The sequence below is a fragment of the Molossus molossus genome, unplaced genomic scaffold (assembly GCF_014108415.1).
Source record: "Molossus molossus isolate mMolMol1 unplaced genomic scaffold, mMolMol1.p scaffold_m16_p_21, whole genome shotgun sequence".
In the NCBI taxonomy this organism is placed as follows: Eukaryota; Metazoa; Chordata; class Mammalia; order Chiroptera; family Molossidae; genus Molossus; species Molossus molossus.
Genome location: NW_023425357.1, coordinates 28098819 through 28108316, shown reverse-complemented (window position 1 = coordinate 28108316; position 9498 = coordinate 28098819).

The following is a 9498-nucleotide window of genomic DNA, read 5'->3' as shown; positions in this document are numbered from 1 at the left end:
TGGAGCGCTTTCCCTCAGGATCCTTGGGGCTTCTGCCCTCACTTAGCAGGTCTGTCAGCTGCTCAGGGCTGGCCTGGGGGGCCCAATTCCCAAAGGCACCTTGCACCAGGCCGCTGCCACTTAGTAAGCATATATTGATTAACCAAGCATTTGCTGGATGTCTGTTTTGTAGCAGATACTATTGTAGACCCCGGATTTTAGCTAGCATGGTCAGGGAGGGTCTCACTGGGGACCTGGTGAGTGGGGAGGGGTGGGGGCAAGTGAGGGAGTGGGGCATGTGGGTCTCTGGGGAAAGGTGCATCTGCAGAGGGCATGGTGCATGCACAGGCAGGGAGGGGTCTGGGCTTAGCTGTGTTTGGGGAACCCCTGGAGGAGACCAGCACTGTGGAGCACAGTGAGGTGAAGAGGGAGTGGAGATGATGAGGAAGACTTGCTGGGGACCCAGTAAGGTGGGCCTTGTCTATCTGTACAGTGTTCTGAGAACAGGACATGCACACACGCAGCAAGCACTCAGTAAATGTTGGCTATCACTTCTTACTATGACTCATTATTATTCCCAATCCATTAGTGAGGAAAACTCAGGTGTGTGAGTCACTTGGAACGGAGGCTTATAATCCATTGTTTAATAAATGGTTCATGTCATTTATTACTTTTTGTTATCATTATTCCCAGGGTACAGATGAGGAACACCAAAGTGTGTATTTCTCTTAGAACAGAGGTTGTTATGCAATAAATTCTCAATAAGTGGTACTCATCATTTATTATTCTCATTACTATTCTTGTTATTTCCAATGTGAGATGAGGAAAAGTGTGGCAGTGAGTGTACACTGCTAGCCCATAGTACACGTTGGGTCTCACCACTGTTGCTATTATTATCCCAGGTGCACAGATGAGGCCCAGGAAGCTTTATTACCCTGGCTCACACCTGGCCCAGCAGACCCCAGGCCTGGCTTCCCACCCCTGCCCACCTGCCTGAGGCCATCCTCCAGGAAACTTTAGTGTCTTCTTCATGATCTTCCCTGTGTCACACAACTGAGAATAAACTGAATAGTCCACTGAATCACTTCTAGGACTCAAATCCTGGCTTCCCTGCTCACTGACTGAGTGTGACCTCAAGGATTTGTTTAACATCTCCAAAACTCAATCACTGAATTTGTAAAATGCTCTTACACTGAAATTATTATAAACCTGACCAACTCCCCATTCCGCCTGAAACCTCCTCTGAAACCCTAGAGAAGCTGATTTGGCCCTCGGGTGGGTGTGGTGCCGCACAGATGGTTGGTGCACAGGACTGTCTCTCAGACCGAACTCAGAGAGGAGACTGACCACACCCACTTTGTCTCCCTGGGTTCTAGTAAAACACCTGCAAACAGGTGCCCCATCCAGTTATTGCCTGTGTGTTTTCGTGTGTGAAATGGCAGTGGAGTTCCTTGGATCTGAAGGCTACACGATGATTTATTGTTTGCATTTATCATCAGATAGAGCAAGAGGGAGAGAGGGGGAAGAGAGAGAGAGAGACACACCGAGTGATTGCCACTCACACAACACCAACCAGGGCCGGGGACAAACTGCAACCGAGGTATGTGCCCCCAGCAAGAACCGAACCCAGGACTCTCCGGTCCGTGGGCCGATGCTCTAACCGCTGAACCAAACCGGCCAGGATGATGGTTCTTACTCAACCATTTTCCTTCTTTCATCTGAAATCGGTTTATTCCATATTCCTGGAGTTCCCCCAAATGCTTACACTTTGGGTGATTACCCTTTTACTGCATACATTTCCCTCTCTCTCGTCTGCTTTTGAGTTAAGAGCAGTTATCAAGTATATTCCCCAGAAAGGAAAGAACCAAATGATGTTCTAGTCAGGGGATTTTTTTTTTTCAGCCTTTTAAAGTTTATTTAAAAGTTTATTTATTTGGGATTGTGGGTTTGGAAGGGGAGATGAAAAGGACAGGAGACTGGTATCTGGCAATGTGGAAGAGAATGTGAGAATTGCACATTTAAAAGACTAAGCCCTAGACTGGAGCAGTGCTGTCCATTACGACAGTTACTGGCCACGTGTGGCTACTGAGCACGTGCAGTATGGCTGATCCAAATTGAGGGAGGCATGCCCTGAGTGCAAATGCACACTGCATTTCAAAAACTGGGTACAGCCCTGGCCGGTTTGGCTCAGTGGTTAGAGCGTTGGCCTGCGGTCTGGAGAGACCCGGGTTCGGTTCCCGCTAAGGGCACGTACTTCGGTTGCAGTTTGTCCCCGGCCCTGGTCGGTCGTGTGGGTGGCAGCCACTCGATGTGTCCCTTTCACGTCGATGTTTCTCTCTCTCGCTCTCTCCCTCCCACTCTATCTGTACAAAAATTGCAAAAATGTCCTCGGGTGAGGATTAAAAAAAACAAAAAAAAACTGGGTACAAGAAAATGTAAAATATATCATCGGTAATTTCTATATCGATTACATGTTTACCTGATAATATTTTGTGAATAATTGTGTTCATAATACTTCATGACTATAAGGGCTTAAATAAAATTTAAAGTTAGTTTTGTCTTGTTTTTAAATTTTTAAATGTGGCTAGTAGAAAATTTTAAATTACATATGTGGTTCACATTCTATTTCCATTGGACAGCACTGACTTGAATAGAGGGTGCTGAAGGCAACGGGGCCTCTCCTGTGCTCCTGGCCCCTTAGTAGCCGTTATCTGCATGCAGGCCACGTAGTTCCTGGACCATCTAATGTCCTGATCTCACTTGATCCCCCTGGTGCCATGAACTCAGTGTTGAAGAATGGAGCTGCAGTTTTTGTTTTTTGTTTTTGTTTTAATCCTCACCCGAGAGTATTTTTCCATTTATTTTCAGACAGAGAGAGAAACATGGATGTCAGAGAGGCATCGACTGGCTGCTTCCTGCACAAACCCGACCAGGGCCGGGGACTGAACCCCAACTGAGGTATGTGCCCTTGACCAAAATTAAACCTGCAACTCTTTGGTTCGCAGGCCGACGCTCTAACTACTGAGCCAAACCAGCCAGGGCTGGAGCTGCAGTTATTAAAATTGATTCTGAGATGGATGGACATGTCTGCAGGGCACACATACAAGCATCTGCATCCCGATCCCTTCTCTGTGCATGTATCTCAATTTGTGGATGAAGAGATCACATAGTCTTGCATTTCAGAAAATGTTCCAAAAAGTGGATTTGCAGGACATTATTTGGAAATTCTCACTGAAACCAGGTTTCCTCAGTAGTTCAAGCAAAGGTGCTTCCAGAATGCTTTTAACTCAACTGTCGTGCTGCCAAAACTGTTGAAATGGCTGTCAAGGAGCAGGGTAATTACGTGCTCTTAAAGTTATAACCACAGAACTTACATGCATGTATGCATAACCGATGGACATAGACAACAAAGCTGGGGATGGGGTGGGGGGGGATGGGGAGGAGGGTGTCAATGGGGGAAAATGGAGAAACATCTGTAACAAAAATAAATTTTAAAAAAAAGTTATATCCTACAGTTTATTTATTCATACTGAAAAAGAATATGCCTTTGCGGTGGGGAGATGAGAGGGCCCTGAACCAGGGCCAAGGTTAGCATTACCAGTTGGGGGACAGTTTGACCTTATCTTCCTGTTGATGTGATGAGTGAGAGACACATTCATTACCAATGTGGGGCTCTTGATGAAAATGTTTAACTTTAACCAATAGGATACTGACACAGTGAGAAGTTCCATGGGACAATTGCCCTGGAAACCAGAAAGGAGTCACTGTCGTGAAGAATAGAAGAAAATGTCCGGCCAGTGTAGCTCAGTGATTGAGTGTCAACCCATGCACCAAGAGGTCACCGATTCGATTCCCGGTCAAGGGTCATGTCCAGGTTGTAGGCCCTATCCCCAGTGGGGGGCATGTAGGAGGCGGCCAATACATGTTCTCGCTCGTCGATGTTTCTTCTCTCACTCCCTCTCACTTCCTCTCTTTCTAAAATCAATAAAGGAAAAAATAAAAAAAATTTTAAAAAAGAACAGTAAGAATTCCTATTACTGTGGTAACAAATTACCTAAATATGGCGGCTAACCAATATAGATGTATTACCTTACACTTTGGAGGCCAGAAGCCTCAGTTCCGGAGGACTTACCTTACAGTTCTGGAGGACTAAAACCAAGGTGTCATCAGAGCTGTGTTCCTTCTGAACGCTCTCAAAGAGAACCTATTCCTTACCTTTTCCGGCTTCTCAAGGCTGCCTGAAATCCTTGACTCATATCACTCTGACCTCTGCTTCCATCATCACATCTCGGTGACTCTCCTGACTCTCTTTGGTAAGGACCCTTGTGATATGTTAGACAGCCCAGGAACATCCAGCTCAAGATGTCTTCACTTCCTGTGTTCAGTGCCCATTTGTTCTCAGAACTTTGCTTCTTTGTGACTCAGCATTGCCAAAAGATGGAAGGGTATGCTTGAAAGACCTGAGCTCGAAAGAAACCAACTGTAAAAACAGGAGCCCGAGGAGGGACTGGAGAAGATGCACGTAGAATGCAGTGTGCAGACCGAGAGGGCATGGCCAAGGGACTTCATCAGACTCTCCGGGTAGGCAGTGATTCCTCCCTCTGGGCAGGATCACCTGGGGCCAGTCGGCCTCCACTGGAATCCCAGCTCTGCTGCGCACTAGCTGTGTGACTATGTATGTATGTGTGCGGGAAACTACATATAAAATATTATCCAGCCATAAAAGAAAAAAAATCCTACATTTTGGGGGACCATATAGATGAACCTTGAAGGCATTATGCTAACTGAAATAAGTCAACTAATGTATGATTTCACTTATATATGGACTCTAAAACACAGCAAAATTTGTTAAAGACATGTTATTCTTTTAGGAGTGACTTTGTAAAAAAATACTTGTGGTATATAAATAAAACACTCACAAAAAAAGAGATCAGACTTTTGGTTACCAGAGGCAGGGGTGAGGGTAGGGGGACTTGGAAGAAGATAGTCCAAAGATATAAACTTCCAGTTTAAGATAAATGCTAGGGATGTAATGTACAACATGATGACGATAACTAATACTGCTGTTGATTCATTGCAAAGTTAAGAGAGTAAATCCTGAATTCTTATCACAAGAAAAATTTTCCCTTTATTCTTCTTTCTTTTCTTTTATTGTATCTATATGAGAAGATGGATGGTAGATGAACCTAGTGTGGTAATCATTTCATAATATATGTGAATAAAACCATAAGAAAAGAAATTAATTGATTTAGGACAAAGTTAACTTATTTTGTAAGACTCTGGGAACCACTTAATGGAAATGGCATACTCTTGCATAATAGCAGATTGACTGAATATCCTAGATATTTGCTGACTTAGCATTAATTATCTCAGAGCAATTATTGGGAAAACAAGTTCTGTCAAGATAATAAAATTAACATTGCTACAGTATTTAGATTTTATTTTATTTTATTTTTCAAATCTTTATTGTTGGATGTAAAATGTATTACAGATGTTCCACATTTTTCCCCCATTGACCCCCTCCTCCCCACTCCAGCCCCCCTCCCACCTTTTCCCACACTATTGTCTGTGTCCATTGGTTATGCATATAAGTTCTTTGCTTTATTTCTTCCCACTCCCCCGACCCCTTTCCCTTTGAGGTTTTTCAGTCTAGCAATGAATTTGTGCTTCTTAATCCCTTCACCTTTTTCACCCATTCCCCCAACCCCCCTCCCAACTGGCAACCAACAAAATGTTCTCTGTATCTATGAGAATGTTTCTGTTCTACCTGTTCATTTTGTTTGTAGATTCCATTGTTGATAGATATGTACTCATTGCCATTTTGTTTGTTCATAGATTTTATATTTTTCTTCAAAAAGACCCTTCATCATTTCATATAATAACGGTTTGGTAGTGATGAACTCCTTTAACTTTTTCTTGTCTGGAAAAGTTTTTATATGTCCATCGATTCTAAATGACAGCTTTGCAGGATAGAGTAATTTTGGTTGTAGGTTCTTGGTTTTCATCACTCTGAATATTTCTTGCCACTCCCTTCTGGCCTGCAAAGTTTCTTTTGAGAAATCAGCTGACAGCCTTATGGGAACTCCCTTGGAGGTAACTAGCTGCCTTCCTCTTGCTGCTTTTAAGATTCTCTCTTTGTCTTGAACCTTTTGCATTTTGATGATGATGTGTCTTGGTGTGGGCCTCTTGGGGTTCATCTTGTTTGGGACTCTCTGTGCTTCCTGGACTTGTATGTCTGTTTCCTTCACCAAGTTAGGAAAGTTTTCTGCCATTAATGTTTCAAACAGGTTTTCGATTTCTTGTTCTCTCTCTTCTCCTTCTGGCACCCCCAAGATGCGAATGTTGGCACACTTGAAGTTGTCCCAGAGGCTCCTTACACTATCCTCATTTTTTGGATTCTTTTTTCTTTTTGCTGTTTTGATTGGGCATTTTTTGCTTCCTTATACTCCAAATCGATGGTTTGCTCCTTGGATTTACGTACTCTATTATTGAAGCTGTGTAAATTGTTCTTTATTTCAGTTAATGCCTCCTTCAATTCGAACTGTGTATCCATGATTTCTAACTGGTCCTTTTTTATGCTCTTGAGGCCCTCCCTAAGTTCACTGAGGTTCTCACTAAGTTCATTGAGCATCCTTATAAGCAGTATTTTGAACTCAGTATCTGTTAGGTTGCTTATCTCCATTTCGCTTAGTTCTTTTATTGGGGTTTTGTTCTGTTCTTTCATTTGGGACCTGTTTCTTTGTCTCCTCATTTTGGCTGCCTCCCTGTGTTTGTTTCAGTGTATTACTTAATAAGAGGTATGGGGCTCGCTGAGACCAGATGCTGCTCGTTTGAAAGAATTTAGGAAAAACCTGAAGCAGGATCCAAGACAGGCCAATCCTATGGTTAAGAACCTGGCAACAGCTTGGGTGGGCCTGAACGTTGGGTGGGGCGGGGCCTCAGGGAGTCAGCAGGGCGGGGCTACCAGTGTGAGCCAGGTTGCTGGAGTCCCAGATATGACGACTGTCTGCCGCCCCCGAGGAAGGGCTCACCAAAGGAACAAAGGCCTCTGACAGCACATCTGTCCCCGAGAAAGCCCCCTCTCCAGCCCTTGCTCCAGTGCCAAACAGCTCAGTTGTTCCCTGTATGTCTCTGGTGCCCCTCGAGCTGCCTCCCCTCCAAGCTTAGAGGGAGAGAGTCCGATAAGTCCGTGCGCGGGCCCTTTAAGGAGCTGCCTGGGGCTCCGGCCGCCTCAGCCTCCCTGAGCCTCAGTTCCCGCTGGTTTTTCCAGCCAGAAGTGATGGGGATTCTCTTCCTGGCACTGGAACCTTGAGTGGGGCACCTGGTGTGGGACGGGGACCCCTCAGTCCTCAGGAAGGACCTTCCTAGCTGAGGTGTCCTCCTGATTTTTATCCGCCACACGTGGGTGTGGGACCAGCCCCTCCGCCTCCGCCCCTCCTACCAGTCTGGATGTGGCTGCTGCTTTAATTCTGTAGTTGTAGGACTTCCATTCAGCGTGATTTCAGGCGGTTGTGAATGATGGTTGTTCTGTAGTTTAGTTGTAACTTTGATGTGGTTGTGGGAGGACTCGATACCGCGTTTACCAACCCGCCATCTTGACCAGAAGTCCCGGTATTTAGATTTTAAATATCAGTGATGAGAAGATAGATTTGGTGGAGATAACAGGTGAAATGTATGTGTGTGCTGTGTATGCATATGACATACACATGCATGCAACATGCACATATGCATACAACAGACACACACACAACATACCCATGCAGGCTACACACACGTGCATACTGCACATACACATGCATATAACTCATAGGCACAAAACATAGACATGCACACAACACACATGCATGTTACTTATGCACAGTGTGCACACACGCATGCAACATACACATGCGTATGACACATGCTTACAACATGCACGTGCATACATGAAAACACAGGCACACACACATCCTCCAATGGTATATAAAAAAAGCCTTATTTTTCATATAAAAAAAGAAGGCAATAGCTGTCCTGGGAGAGAAAGATTCAACAACCAATGGGTACCCCAAAATCAAATTCACAGGAGTCTGAGTGGACAAAGGACGATGTGAAATATTATTCTCTTTTGAACAGGCACCACAGAGAGAGATCTGGGAGAGCTGACTTTAGCAAGAATTCCCACCTTTGCCAGCTTCCGCCAGCTTTCCCAGAGCCACTTCTGCAGGTTATGGACTGAGGGGTGTCCCAGAGGTCTCATTTCAGTCCCTTGAAACTGGGGAGGAGGAAAACTAATTTCCTCTTTACCCTTTATGGTGAGCGCCTGGCTGAGACCCCTCTTTCTCTGGGCACCTCATAAGGGATCAGCTTATCTAGGTTAAAAGTTCTCCCTGTGGCTACTCTAATTTGATTATCTTTGATCAGTTCAACCTGCTTGTTCAGCCTTCAAACAAAATTGTATTCACCTGAGGCCTCACGCTGGCTCCACTCCAGTCCGACCCTGGGCCCAGTGGGTGTCTAAGTCTGGTCCAGCCCGACTCCTGCAGGCTTCTGGCCCCACTCAGGACACGAAGTGCCCAGTCTGAAAGCTCCTAACGGAAAGCTTGGAGCTGAGACCCAGGAGCCCCGAGGGCCTGCCCAGCACCTCCAGCGGCAGCCAGAAAGCAGCACCAAGGGGCTCAGCAGGTACCTTCTCCTGGCTGCTCCTTGACCCTGGGGGGCTGTGGGGTGTCTCCTTCGGTTCCCTCTTCTGAGGCCAGAGCTGTTAAAAGATCAACTGGGGGGCATATTAAACATTTTAAGGGTTTATTTGAGCAAAACTCCATTTTAATTGGGCAGTGTCCCATCTGGCAGATGGAAAGGAGCTCCGAGGAGCTGTTTAAATGAGCGCCTTTTATGGGCAGAAGGGAGAGAGCATGGAAGTTTACTGGGTGAAACAGCAAGTTGGTTATTGCAAAGTTCCCTTCCCTTGGCGGTGGCGGTGGCAGTGGTCTGTCCGGCAGATGGCCTCACCGGTGCCACTCAGGTGACTCCAGGTTGACTGGCTCAAGATTTCATTTCTGGGAGAGCTGACGTGTAATCCAGTTACATCTGCTTTGGTGACAGGGGCCTTGTTTTTAAGAAAGGCGAGGGGCATTTTCCTTGTTAGAAAGATAGTCTGGAGGTGGCATCCTGGGCATGTGCAGGGCAGATGCAGAGTTTTCTGTGTGTGTCATCTGTATGTATGTGGGTTCCAGTGTTTCTGCAGATGTGTGCAAAATGCTTTTGCTTCTTGCTTTATTTCTGCACCTGAAGTAAGTTCTTGTTAACTGTCAGTCTTAAAATACTGCTTTCACTCATAAAGAAGCTCAAATCAGATGGTGTAATTCTTTCTGCTGAAGAAGCATGAGTGATTCTGGTGTATGTATATTTTCATTATATATTGGTGATATCATTAAATTTATAAAATAGTAAAGTAAATGAGAGGTAGATGTGACAGAAACTGAGAGGTTTCCTGGTAGTAGGAGGAATCCTGGAAGGGCCGGGCACTCCCAAGCCACGTGT